The sequence below is a fragment of the Lepisosteus platostomus genome, chromosome 11, assembly GCF_059453375.1.
Source record: "Lepisosteus platostomus isolate fLepPlt1 chromosome 11, fLepPlt1.hap1, whole genome shotgun sequence".
NCBI lineage: Eukaryota > Metazoa > Chordata > Actinopteri > Semionotiformes > Lepisosteidae > Lepisosteus > Lepisosteus platostomus.
Window position 1 is genome coordinate 21,499 of NC_142621.1, and position 13,514 is coordinate 35,012.

Here is a 13,514-nt window from a genome sequence, read left to right on the forward strand (position 1 = left end):
AAGGATCTGCACCTATGGCTGGAAGGTTGCTGGTTCAAATCCCACAGCTATCAGAGGGCTTTTTCTCCATTGGGGCCCCTAAGCAAGGCCAATTGCTCCATGTATAATGGCCCCAGACCTCTCTGTATCTCATGGACAGCAAGTTTGGGTTATGTGAAAAAGACAAATCCTTTTATAATTGTATATGGCTACCTTACCTCATTCGGTGGATTCTAAAAAGTACATGTATTTTACTGGAATAATGCAAGGATTCATAGAGAAGATTTATATGCTTTTTAAAAGAATCCATAATATTTTAATCTTAATAATGTTTTAAATTTAACATAGTCAGAAAGAGCACATCAAAACTTAACCACATAAAGTGAGTCTTTGATGCATAAAATGTTTGTAAAGTGCAATCCTTCTGTGTACTTTTTATTTAAGCTACCTCTATCAGTCTTAGACATTAAGTATAATGTTTATATTTCTAAATCAATATAATTTATGATGATATGATGTTCAAAAATTTATGCTCCTGTTATTTTTATGCTCAGCTACCAAAATTACCCTTTGGTTTTAAAATTCGATATAAAGATTCCATATTAACCAGGTTTAAACATGCACTTTGAATGCCTACATCTGTATAAATCTCTTGATCAAAAAACACAAAGAGGCTCAAAAGTGCAAACAATAATCATCAATGAATAGCTTCCCACATATGATTCAATCAGTCGCACTTTATTTAACCCCAAAATGAGAAATTCATTATCCATCTTCAAATGAATAGATGTATTATATGAAGTTTGTATAACTGTTGATTTAATTCAGCCAGCCATAATATACAGTTGTGAAGGTTTCACCCCTCACTGGACTTGGTACATTCTGAGGGGGAGGAGCCAGCCCAGCTCAGAGGATAAAAGAGCAGACTTCCTGTGCCTCTGTTTTCATTCAAGAGTCCAGGAGCTGAGGAGAGTGGTAAGTGGTGAGTACTATTTACTTATTTTTGTAAATCTTTTTTTCTAACAAAGTTTATTTTAGAAAAGGGGTACTTAGATTAAATACACTTGGCTCCTACTACAAACCTTTTGTTGAGCAAAGTATTTGTTATTTTATATTTATTAACCAAATCAACTACCTTTTTTGCAATAACCTACTCACACGTTAAAGTTTCTACTGACTTAATTGGTGGACACGTCCAAACAGGTCTATATAAATGAAGAGGATTTATTTCATAATGTGATCATTAAAAAAATCATCATTAAATCATTAAAGGTTTTAAGAATAAAAAGTGTTAAAAACAAAACCACAAATTAAAGTGTCTCTTTAGCTAAACCATGCACTTACAATTCAAAACCTACAAAGTAGGGTTTTTATGGTTAACATGGTACTTGAAAAAACTGGGATATAATTAATGAAATAGATTATAATTGTAAAGGTCATTACACTCTGTACTGGACTGACCCAAATCACACTAACCTGGGATTGGAGAAAAAGACCCCTAAACTCTAGTAGAATACATTGAGCAGCTAAGCTACTGTACCAAAAGTAGAAGAGTAATAAATCAACAAAATCTTGATAACTACCAATCTCATATGGCATATATGAATACTGGAGTGGCATATTTTATAATAAACTCAGTATGTCACCATTGTGTTTTCATTAATGAAATGTAATTACATCTACAAGCAGTTGAACTTGAAGAGGCAGGATCTGGACAACCTGACCTTTTCACACTTTTTTGGGTTCTTCTAAAAATGAAGAAAAGGTTGCTTTAACTACCAACTCAAGTTTATGATGTGATAACTAATGTGAAACTTATTTTTCCTATGAATGATGCATACCATTGCTTATTAAATGTCAATGTGCACATTCTTGCTTCTCTCCAAGCCATCATCATGGTTCCAAAGGACTCCTTCATGCAGGGCTCATGAAAATAAACACTCCTTACACATGGTACTTGTTACCAGTTTATTTTTCTACACATTACACTTTGTGGGACGACTGGAACAGAACCAGATTTGGGCTGCTCATGTAATTTTCTCTCCAGTTTGTGGCTGTCTCCGAGATGTGTTCTCTGCCACAGTCCAAGAACATGGAGGTAGGTTAATTGCATTCTGGCACAAGTAGATGAGGAAAGGAATGGCATTCCATCTGATCTTCATTGGTGCAGTGAGCAGTATGGTTAAACCACTGTAAATAGATTTATACTTCCTTGCTGGCAGAAATCATATAGTAACATCCACAACAGATCTATTGCAGAGACAGACCAAGCCCTCTCTAAAAAAGACCTCACTAACCAAAAATCTAATTAGTTTAAAAGGATGAAAATTGTGTAACAATTACATTTGCTAGACTTTAAACCTAATGTATAAATAATTTTACTGCCACCACTGCTAGCAGTTGTCTCTGCCCTAAATGGCAACCTCTATACAACTCCATACAATTCTGAAAACTCCTTTCTTAAATCTATTATATTCTCTTGGTCTATTCTATAATGCAGTCTCAATCACTACAGTATGAAATGGATTCATCTTGGCATTACTTCCAGTAGACTTTTGTTCTTTTAAAGACATCAAATAATACATTAAGACATACAAATAGCTGCACCCAAATTCACTACACATACAGAAAACCTTGTATAATGGACAGTTTAAGTAAACTGATTTTGGGACATTTTCACATGGAAGGGAATGGAAGACTTAATTGGTGTAATTTCAGTTGCACTGGAACTGCTTGTTTACTCTTAAATAAGTGTATCCATTGTGACTAATGGGAGGCACTGTAGAGAGCATCAGTAAAATAAGTCAGCCACCCCAGACGGAAAAGTACCAGTATGACATTAGCAACAACCACAAACAGTGGAAAAAATAAACCATAGTGCCAACATTACCTCCAGACTGGACTAACACTATTGAGCAGGGTGCATAAAGTAAAAAGCAAAACCTTACTACCCAAGATGCATGAGTTTGCCTACACATGGAGAAAGGCATAAAGAGACAAGCAAGGAGGAAATGAAACCTTACAAGGGTGCAATCCCCTCCAGGACTGTAGGAGTAAAAACTCCCTCTATAGGGGATGGTACTGCTAGTCACAGAGGGTGTCCAGTGTGGCTGTTACAACCCTAAGTTGTAACTTCTAGGATGGTTTTGGATGTTGGTGGGTTTCTGGTGAAAAACTTAGAAAGCATGACAAGTTTTGGTGCAAAAGATTTATTTAAAGTGACTGGTACATAAACAGGATAACATGGAACTAGAGCAGTGCCAAGTAAAAGAAAAACAAAATGAGGCTGGCTAATAGTGAGAAAGCCAACCAAACAAAAACCCAAAACACTCGGGTCTTTGGCATCTGAAACCCTGGCTAACCTTAACTACCCCCAGCCAGCCATATAAAACAAAGGCACTTGCCCATCCTAAACTAGTGTTTCTAATACAAAGACCAATGTACCCGACAACTTCAACTACGTTCACTTCAATACACTAGGGAACTACAACCAAAAGCAAAAAACAAAAGATGACAAAACATACTACAAAAGAACACAAAGGTTGATAACATGTTAGGACAAGGTAATTGCAAAAAAGTTCACACAAAAAAAAATGAAGCCAAAGCTAGACAAAAAAAACCCCAAAGTAAAACATGAGAACTGAAGAAAACCAAAGCCGAGCCAATCACAACCAATGACACCTTCATTCTAAAAACCTCTACATTACAAAGAAAATAAAGTACATTTTCATTTCTACACAACTGAACAAGGCACAAACCACCCAGGGGCAAAATCTAATAACTTTCATAAACCCAAACCATTAAAGTTGTGCTTTACATTGTCAATGCCCAAAAATATATACCAAAGCTTAGATGCCTAAAGAATGCTAATAAACATCCTCTACTTACATCAAATGTACCCAAAAAGTAGGACCTGAACCTCCCCAGTAGTAAAAAAAAAAAACTGTTAAACCAATCAATTAGGGAGCAAAATGTCCAAATAAAAACTACATGAAAAAGCAGATCCAGTGGCACAATGTACTTAATATAATTAACAGCAACTTATGTTGATGGTGGTGGTACAAGAAAAAAAATTGGTACTTTTTTATTAACATCCCACACAGACAAAAAGACATTCAATAGACGACAACATTCTCTGGCAAAGTATTTACAAAGCCACAACACAAAACAAAAATCCTCTCCCATGACAAGAGCTTTCTGTGCAGGTACCAAAAAAAGAGCCACACTCCGGTAAACTTTTCCTAAATGAGTGGATGGGATTAGTTTTCCTTTTATTCATCCCTACTTAATAGGTTTAATTCACTTTTACTCTACAGCCAAGGCAAGATTTATCTACGTGTGTGCACCCATGCAAATAAATCATTGCTTGACCTTAGCCTCTCAAACTCTTTTCAAAATGGCTAAGAATGTGCAAAGTAGCTACCAAGTTACAAAACTTGGAACTCTTTCTCTGTTTCTGCACCAAAAGTCAGTCTCCTCCCTGCCAGGTGGCTCAGGTGCTGGAGTTACAAGCCAAGGTCCTAACAGCCATTACAAGGCTGGTGTGCAGAGATTCACTCAGAGCTTCACAGCTCCTGTTGGACCATCAACAGCACCTGAACCTCTTTCCAGCCCACAATTAACCCAAAAAAGACCCCCCCCCCCTCATTTTTTTGCCTGTCATTAGAAACTTCTACAGCAGCTTTAATGATCCTCCGATGTGCCCATTGGCTTCTGGGATGGGAACAGATTCATCAAGATCTTTGCAGACAGAACCCACTACCCAGTCTGCTGCATCTGGGCTCCAGTCCTGGTGAAGGTCTTCTTGGCAGCAAAGGCCTGGTCATCCCCCTGACAGCAAAGAACCTGAAAAAAAAAAAACTAGACCGAGTCCTCTGCACTAGTCAGAAATAGTCCAGCCTACATTTCCACTTCAAACACCCAGTTTGACCTTAACTACTATAAATGTTCAGTACCACCTTTTCAGGACAAACCAACAAAACCACCCTAAAATGTGATAAAGCAAAAACAGAGTGCAGAACTCAAGTCCATTTCTAATACCTTGTTTAAAGCATTTAACATTCCCACACAAGTTCCCAAAAACAGCCAATTAAACCTCTCCCTTCCCTCAACCTTGAGGAACTAAATTGTTCTTGAATACTTACCAAGGACATAAATCCACTTGCTTCTCCTCCTAGGTGTGCTAGCTTAAGACAAGACAATTAAAACAGTTAACATTCTCAAAAATGCAATTCCTCATTAAAAATGCAGGGTTTCAGATTCCTCCACATTCCTCTGATAACAGGATCTTTCATGTTCATTTAATGTGTAAAAAAGTTTAGGCAAGAAAAAAAAGTTGTTTGTACTATACAACTCCCATGCACATGCCAACAGCTGCCTAACCAATATACTCAATTATCTAACTTGACATGCAATCTCCACAACTGTACCTAAACAAAATCAACATATACCCAAAGTACTCAAATGAAACCCCCCCCAAGTACCCAGTGTACTCAAAATGAGAACTTCTCACTCACCTGACTGGATCCTCTGATGCTGCCTTTAACTTGCAGTCTTCAGACAAGCACACCACTCTAGCAGACCTTCACTGAAAGACCCCAGAGACCAGCCCCATCTGTGCTCCACTCCTGGGCGATGAAAAGACCTCCCTCTGAAGCCCAAGCTTGCTCATCTCCTCTAGCAGCATAGAGCCTGAAATGAAGAGAAGGATTCAGACCAGGTCCTCTGCACTTCTTAGAAACAGTCAAGCCAGCATTTCCACTCCCAACATGAACACAATGCAGCACCTGTCCAGGACAAACCAACAAGAAAACACCCAGCAGAGAGCCAAGAAAAACCCCCTAGTCAAGGGTTCTTGGCACAGGATCCAGTGCAGTTCCTCCCCTGGGAGAAGAGCAGGTCCTGTGCAAACACCCATCAAGAGAACCTGGCTGACATGTGGTCTCCACAGAGCTGTAACCAGCAAGAAATCAAACTGAAGTTAGCAGCTGGTGTGCCAAGTCACCATTGTACTGCTCGGTATTTAAGTGATTAAATCCGATGCAAAGCAGTAATTGCCTTACAGAGCCAGTCAAGTGCACATTAGTATACAAATGCCTCAACCAAACAGGGAGGAAAAATTACCCAGAAGAAAGCCCAAAAAAGCTTCACCTCTAGAAACAGTTCAGCATGTTAAAGCGTGACGTTCTACACCAGAAGAGATCCAAGAGCTTAACATGTAGCCTACTCCAGAAGAAACTTTTCAGCTTCAGTAAACAGTTCTAACAAGCAAATACTAAAAGGTTATATAGCATCAAGTTTGAAATGGATAAGGTTAGACCGGAAAAGAGTGAAACTCACCTCTGCTCCAGGGACATGTCCTCTATTACACCACCCTTGCACCTGCTCCAAGATCCATGTGCATCCAGGAATTTCAAGGACTGCTTGCAGCACCTCTTCACTTTCTACTGTTCAAACCACAGACTTCATTGCTTACCAATGGGCATCAACCAGTCACACAGCTGGTATCCAGTGAGCTTCCTCTGAGCAGGGTCCTCCAAGCCTGTCACTGCACTGTGCATTCAGCTGGCCAGGAACTGCAGAGCACTGATTGAACTATAATCAAATGCACAGATCTGCATCACTGCTGACCCATCTCAGGAAAAACAGCTACACTTGCACCTCCTCTACTTACCTTCAAACCCACCTATACCTAGGCCTCAAGAGTGCACCGATTAGAGTGAGAGCAAATAACATATCCACACCGAAGATGAGGGTTACAACCCAAGCACGTCATCAGGCAGTAGGATGATTGGTTTACCCACCACTCTTTCCACCTTATTCAGAGGCTCGGGACTTTCTGTAGATGAGAACTTGAAGCAGGTGGATCACCTCACCTTACTCAGGACAAAGCTAGCCTCCTCTCTTCTGAGCTGGACCATCATGCAGCATGGCATCATGGACACAGACACCACTAACATTGACAGTTCTGGATCTTGTTGCAATACTCCAGGACAGTTCTCACCCTGGACTTAGATGCTGTTGCTTCACTTCCTTGAGATTAGCTTGGATACTGGCTGAAACCAGAAATGAAAACTAGTCAAATCGGTTGCAAAAGCAAAAAAGTAGAAAATTTGAGACACCCAATTAAAAACCTCTAGCTTAACCAACTGAGCCTTATAACCAAGATACATGATTGTTACCAAATCCATTTAAAGTAGTTCACCACGTAGATGTGCTGCACATCTTACCCATCATTAAAATCCAACCACCACTACCGAAAAACAGAACTGATTATGCAAAGCTGCATAGCCAAATAAAATAGTAATTGAAATTCAATCTTCAAGAGACCCTAAAAATGCATACCTAGTGCAGCAGAATTTTTGCCTTAAACTCAATTTGAGACGAGCCACTTCTGATTTTGCAAAAGTAACAAAAATTCAAAAACAGCAAGGATCCACAGCAGTATGAGATCAAAACACTATCAATCTTCAGTACCAAACCGCTACAGCCTTAACCAAGGTGAAAAGGCTTTAGAGCTTAAACAAATTAAACAATTGAAACAAGAGTACATAGTACTCGAAACTGATTGATAGGGCACCACGTGGATTGAGGTCTTTGAGCTGCATCACACACTTGACCATCATGGAGAGAATACTTTGAACACATACCGATTAACCCATGGTCAAACTAAGCCTCATATTCCTCAATGACTAGAAACACCTTTAAAAAAAGCTTTCTAGAAGATCAGCAGAACCACTTAACCAAGTTTCACAGCCAGTTTTACACCAATAACAGGTTTGTGCTCATGGTTAAAGTACACATCCAGTATAAGAAAGTCCAACAGTCTTCATGTAGCTCTCTCCCTCACAAGGCACAGTACACAACCACTTCTAATAAGCTGGAAACTCACTCCCCTTTGTGCACTAAACCTCTGACAGGACTTTGCTGGACATTCACAGAATAGTCTCACTGGGTAATCAGGAAGACACCATACTCTTAGTTCCTCCTTTAATTTACTTAATTCACTTCTAAAATTTCAATGTAAGATTTAGTTACATGTGTGCACCCATGAAATAAATCTTACATACTGACAATTCTCTAATTTCCCCAGTCATACCATATACAATTTTGCCAAATCCTCCCCAGTGCTTGCACAACACTTTCAGTATTTGACTTCCATCCCCTGATTAACCAGTACTTATGCTACAGTGACACTATCATTAAGGCTAAAAAAAAAACAAAGAACCCCAGCAGCTCCAGGCTACATCAGAGTCCCCTCTTACCTGGAACAAAGTCAACTTTGGCTCAATCAGCCAGGTGGCTCAGCTGCTCCTGGGAACAACCATCAAAAGGCTGATGTGTAGAGCAGCAGTCGGAAAAGAAAGCTGCTCAAGTGGTGTCAAGCCCACAGCTGCCCCACACAACCTCCCCAATCTACTCTTGAGTGGTAAGGAACTCACTGATCTGACTGGGTCTCAGACATGGTATTTCACTGTTTGAAAACATCTCCAAGGAGTCTCCAAGAGGAGGAGGCTGCTGGTGCTACAACTGCTTAAGCAAGAAACATCAAAACAAAAGCCTACAATAAAGAAACCCACAGTTCAACAGGAAGCTAAACTTGCCCAGTGAATCCCAAAACTAAGCCTAGTACAAAAGTGAAAAGGCATTGCATTTGGAATTTGCTAGCAAGACACTCACACCTGACTCCATATAAAGATGCATTTAATCAAACACTATAGTTTGATGTTTCAGTCATCTTTGATTTGGGAAAGTGTAGAGAACCAGTCACAAGGTGCAAAATGCCAAAACTCACCAATGATTAGACAATGTTCTGCACAACCTTCCCACGTGTTTAATACTCACAGAACACTCCCGATATCCTTTCGGACGGCCAATACTATTCAATGGAAGCGTCCATCAGCACTCTTTGCATTCAGGTGGACAGGGACTGGGGAGCACAAATCACAGCATTCCACCCTAAATCACAGAAACATTCCAGAGACCAAGACACTCTTCTCTTGAGACTAGGAGCATCTTGTCTTCAACCACTGCCACGTGCACCAACTGTAAAAGAAACAGAACTAACCACTCCCATCCTCCACACAGAGGGGACCAGGTTGTGCTGTGTAGGCTGCTCCCAACTTTAAAAGCTCTCCTCACACTGACCTGAATCTCTCCTTTGCTTACCTTCAGCTCACATTGTTCACTCGGCGCAGCCCAAGTTCACCAGCAGTAATGCTTCCTACTCCCCCGTTCTCAGTCTGACAGCTGCCACCTGCTCATTGGAATACACAGTGTAAAAAAAGTATTTCAACATCACTATCTTGCATCACAACACTGGCTTGAATACTGAAGATGCCCAACGGATTGCTACAGTTAAAATTAGTTGCAAAATCAAAGATTCTCAAAATATTCAATTTTCCATGCAGTAAACTAAAGAATGCTTGGCTTTCAGATTGTCCTGCATTTCTGACCCTGATTACAGGGTCTTTCAACTTCAAGTACAAACTAGAAGTAGCCAAGAGTTTGTCATACAACACTATGTCCCATGCCAAAAGCCATCTGCCCAGTACACATAAATATACACAATACAACAGTCTACACAATTGTACGTGAACTCAGAGTACCCAGGTGTATGTACTGTACCCAATGAAAATGTTCCCCATGTAGCTAGTGTACACATTGTAGTCAAACCTGAATCCTCTGATGTTATCAATGACATTCAGACTTGGAACAAGCTCCCCACTCCTCCAGTAGACCTTCATAGAAAGAGACCGGCCCCATCTGCGCTCCACTCCTGGTGATGAAAGGTCTTCCCTCAGGAGCACAAGCCTTCTCATCCCTACTGGCAGCAGAGAGCTTGAAATGGAGAGAAGGATTTAACCCAAGTCCTCTTCCTTTCTTAGAAACAGTCAAGTCCGCATTTTCACTACCAACAGGGTCCAAGTCAAACCAACAGGACAACACCCTGCAGAAAACAAAGGAAACCCCCCAGTCCACTGTCGTGCCACAGGGGAGCAAGTGCAGTTCCTGTGCAAACACCCATCAAGAGAACCTGGCTGACATGCTGTCTCCTCAGAGTTGTAACCAGTAAGGAGTCTGATTCATCAGGTCACAATTGAACCAAAGTGATTTATTTACATGTGTGCACCCATGAAATAAATCACATACAAAGCACTAATTTAGTCTTTGAGAGCCAGAATGACAGCCAGTCAAGTGCACGTCAGTGCCTCACCCAATCAAGGAGCAAACATCACCCAAAAGAGACAAGACAAATCCAAAATTACACCTCATTTCCAAGTGGATAGCATGTTGCAATGAGGTTCAAGAGTTTAACACTAAGCCTACACCAAAAGTACCTTTTCCTCCATTGTAAAATTCTTACAAGTGAGGGGGTTGTTTGATCAATTTGGACTAAGCAACATGAAAGATATCCGAAAGAGAAGCTCACTCACCAATACTAAATGGTTAGAGCATCAAATTTGGTTTGGATTAGGGAAGACAGGAGAAGAGTGAACTCACCTCTGCTCTGGGTAGTGCAACTGCTCCAAGATACATGGGCATCCAGGAAATGTAAGGACAGCTTGCAGCATGTCTTCGCTCTCCCGTTTTAAAGTTCTGCACTTTATACTCACGGTAGGGCATCAACAGGTCATGCAGCTAGCATCTTTTCGGCCAGACAGTGAGCTTCCTCGAAACAGGATTCTCCAGGCCTGTCACTCCACACTGTGCATACAGCTGGCCAGGGACCGGGAAGCACATCACTGCTGACCAAATGCACAAAAAGTTTGACTTGCAACTCACCTTTACCTTGGCCACATGGGTGCACTGATTGGGTTAGGATCAATGATCAGGTCAGCATTGAAGGTGCAGGTTATAGGTTAGGGTCAGGAATTTCAGGCAGTGGGATGATTGGTTTACAGTCTGTGAGTCTTAATTTAAGCTGATAAAAAAAAATTGAGCAGATGCATCACCTCAGCTTTATCCATACAATTAGTTAATTCACCACATAAAAGGATCAATGATCACTAAAACAAAACACTATTTTCATCCAATAAAGCTCAGGGCTACAGTACATCTGATTACACTGGCTTGCAAAAAAAAAAAAATCTAGAAAAATTAAAACCTCAAAAGAAGCTATTACTCTTACCTACCACAGTAATACTAACATTTTAAAAGTAAAAAACCACCACAAATCACAGGAGCGTCTTCACCTGCTGCAGCTGGGAACACACATGCTCCAGGGCTGCCTTATAAAACTCCTCAGGGCGATTAACAGGAGCCAATCCCAACCTGTGCTCAGTGTCCCACCTCCACACCCCCACTGTTTCCAATTCAACACAACTGCTTCCAATGACTAAACTAGCACTTACCACCTCATCTGTTAATCAGATGAGATTTGGATAATTAATGGACTACAATCAACCATAGAGAACTTTCCCACCACTATTAATCCATTAGTTATCTCAAACTAAAAAGGAAATTAACCTTTATTTAAAATAAGACAAGACTGGAGGAACAAAATTACTTAACCATGTGTTCAGCTTGGGAAGACTAGAGAAAGGTATGATATCTGAAACATACTTAAAGTAAAGCAGAAATATTAACCAGTACAGACAATTCTTTCCATATGACTTAATTACATGCAGCACTTTATGGTCCCAGGAACTAGCATGGAAACTGCCGAGCAAGAGACTTTAAGGCAGAGGTCTTAAGTCTGAAAAATTCCTTATCTGGAGCAAGCACAGCACTACCCATTGATTCAAACCAGTTTTAAACTGATACAATGCATGTAAAACCAAAAGATTCAAGCAGGAGGTGTCCATTCGCCTTAAGCTCACATCTCCTACCACTATATGGGTACAGAGTAACAGATTCCACTCTTAGACTCCATCACAGATAAGTACAACTGACACCCCTGCATGTTGTCACACTAAGTCCTTCTGGACCCAAGGCCTGCTCATCCCTTCTGACAGCAGAGATCCTGAAATGGAGAGAAGGATTTAGTCCAAGTCCTCAGCACTTTTCAGAAATACTAAGGAAGCTCAACCCCAAATCCAGGATCGCGCTGAACTTGCAAAATGTTCAGTATAGCACCTGCCCAGGACAAGCTAACAGGGAAACAATGTAGAGAGCAGAGAAAACCCCCCAGTCCAGGGCTCTTTCCACAAGGAAAAGATCCAGTGCAGTTCCTCTCCCTTGAAGAGAGCAGTTCCTGTGCCGACACCCATCAAGAGAACCTGGCTGACATGCCATCTCCTCAGAGCCTCAACCAGTAAGGAGTCTGCAGTGTGCCAAGTCACGGTTGTACTGCAGTGTATCCAATGTGATTTACTTACATGTGTGCACCCATGAAATAAAATCCCATACAATGCAGTAATTCAGTCTTTGAGTCAGAATGGCAGCCAGTTCAGTGCATGACGGTGTAGGAGAGCTTCAACCAAGCAGGGAACAAGCCCAGAAAGAAAGCCAAAAAGGTTTAACACATTAAAAACCATGTCATTTGCCACCAGAAGATATCCAAGAGGGGGGGTTGGGTGAGTGAAACCCACCTTGTCTCCAGGCACAGTGTCTTTCTAGACACTACCCTTCCATCTCCAAGATCCATGGGCATCCAGGAAACTTGAGGACAGCTTACACCTCTTCACTTTCCCCACTGTTCAAAGCAGAGGACTTCCATACTCACAAATGGACAACAGGTCACAAAGCTGGTATCCTTTTAGCCAGCCAGTGAGCTCCCTCTGAACAGGATTCACCAATCTTGTTTCTCCACACTGGATTAATCTTGCCAGGGATTGGGAAACACTGATCATTGTACTAAAATCAATTAACAATCCACACCAAAAGATCTTGACCTACACCTCCCCTCTACGTACCTTCAAACTCACCTTTACCTTGGCCACAAGAGTGCACTTGAGTTAAGAGCAATAATTGGATCAGCATTAAAGACTCTGGCTGACTGGATTACTGACCAGTATTTTCTGCAAACTGCCCATCACAGAGCAGCCAAGGTCAGGGATTCAGGCAATAGTTGAAATAGACACAGCCTTCCGCTTCCTCAACATTCTTCCTTTGACACGGCAGACGTCCAGGGAAACTGGATCCTTTTGCAATATTCATTAACGGTTGTCAACAACAACAACAATGAATCAAATTCAGTGCATCCAACTCAACTCCACCCCAATCCTGATGGATCACGGATCCTAACCCTCAATGCTGGATCCTTACTGGCTGTAAGAAAAAACAAAACAAATCCTTGTCCTGCTCACCCAGGACATAGATGCCCTTGCTTCTCTTCCTTGACATTAGCTTGCAAACTTCTGAGGCAAGAGATTAGAATTCTTCAACTTGCTTCCCCGTGCCACACAAATACTCAGATCTTTAGGTCAATTTACAGAAGACTAACATTCCTAAAGTAAAGGGGAAAAATAGTTAATGGAAGATATTTTTCCCCATCTGGACATAGGGTACATACAAGTACATCTAATGCACACCTAAATAAAACTACCAGTACTTCTACATAAAAACAGTAACAAGTTTACAGTACAGAGAAT

General features: G+C 40.9%; 2 long non-coding RNA genes across 7 annotated transcripts in view; both read right to left on the bottom strand.

Moving 5' to 3' along the window:
* Positions 1 to 3,172: 3,172 nt before the first annotated feature.
* LOC148651667 (uncharacterized) lies at positions 3,173 to 9,416 on the bottom strand. 4 transcript variants are annotated; one of them, XR_015925107.1, is made up of 5 exons: positions 9,148 to 9,416; positions 8,244 to 9,024; positions 5,496 to 7,034; positions 5,124 to 5,165; positions 3,173 to 4,824 (listed from the first exon to the last, which is right to left on the bottom strand). It is a non-coding gene; the product is annotated as an uncharacterized LOC148651667 (long non-coding RNA). The 4 variants fall into 4 exon arrangements; XR_015925109.1 differs by having other exon boundaries at positions 8,244 to 8,292; positions 8,824 to 9,416; XR_015925108.1 differs by having other exon boundaries at positions 8,244 to 8,292; positions 8,421 to 9,416.
* Positions 9,417 to 9,592: 176 nt separating this feature from the next.
* LOC148651668 (uncharacterized) overlaps positions 9,593 to 13,514 on the bottom strand; it is a 32,238-nt gene continuing 28,316 nt past the window's right edge. For 2 of the 3 annotated variants that reach the window (XR_015925116.1, XR_015925117.1), the window contains one exon: positions 12,433 to 13,370. This is a non-coding gene — a long non-coding RNA (uncharacterized LOC148651668). Of the gene's footprint in view, positions 9,820 to 10,595; positions 10,725 to 12,432; positions 13,371 to 13,514 lie in introns of those variants that run through there. The other variant, XR_015925118.1, reaches the window with a different exon arrangement.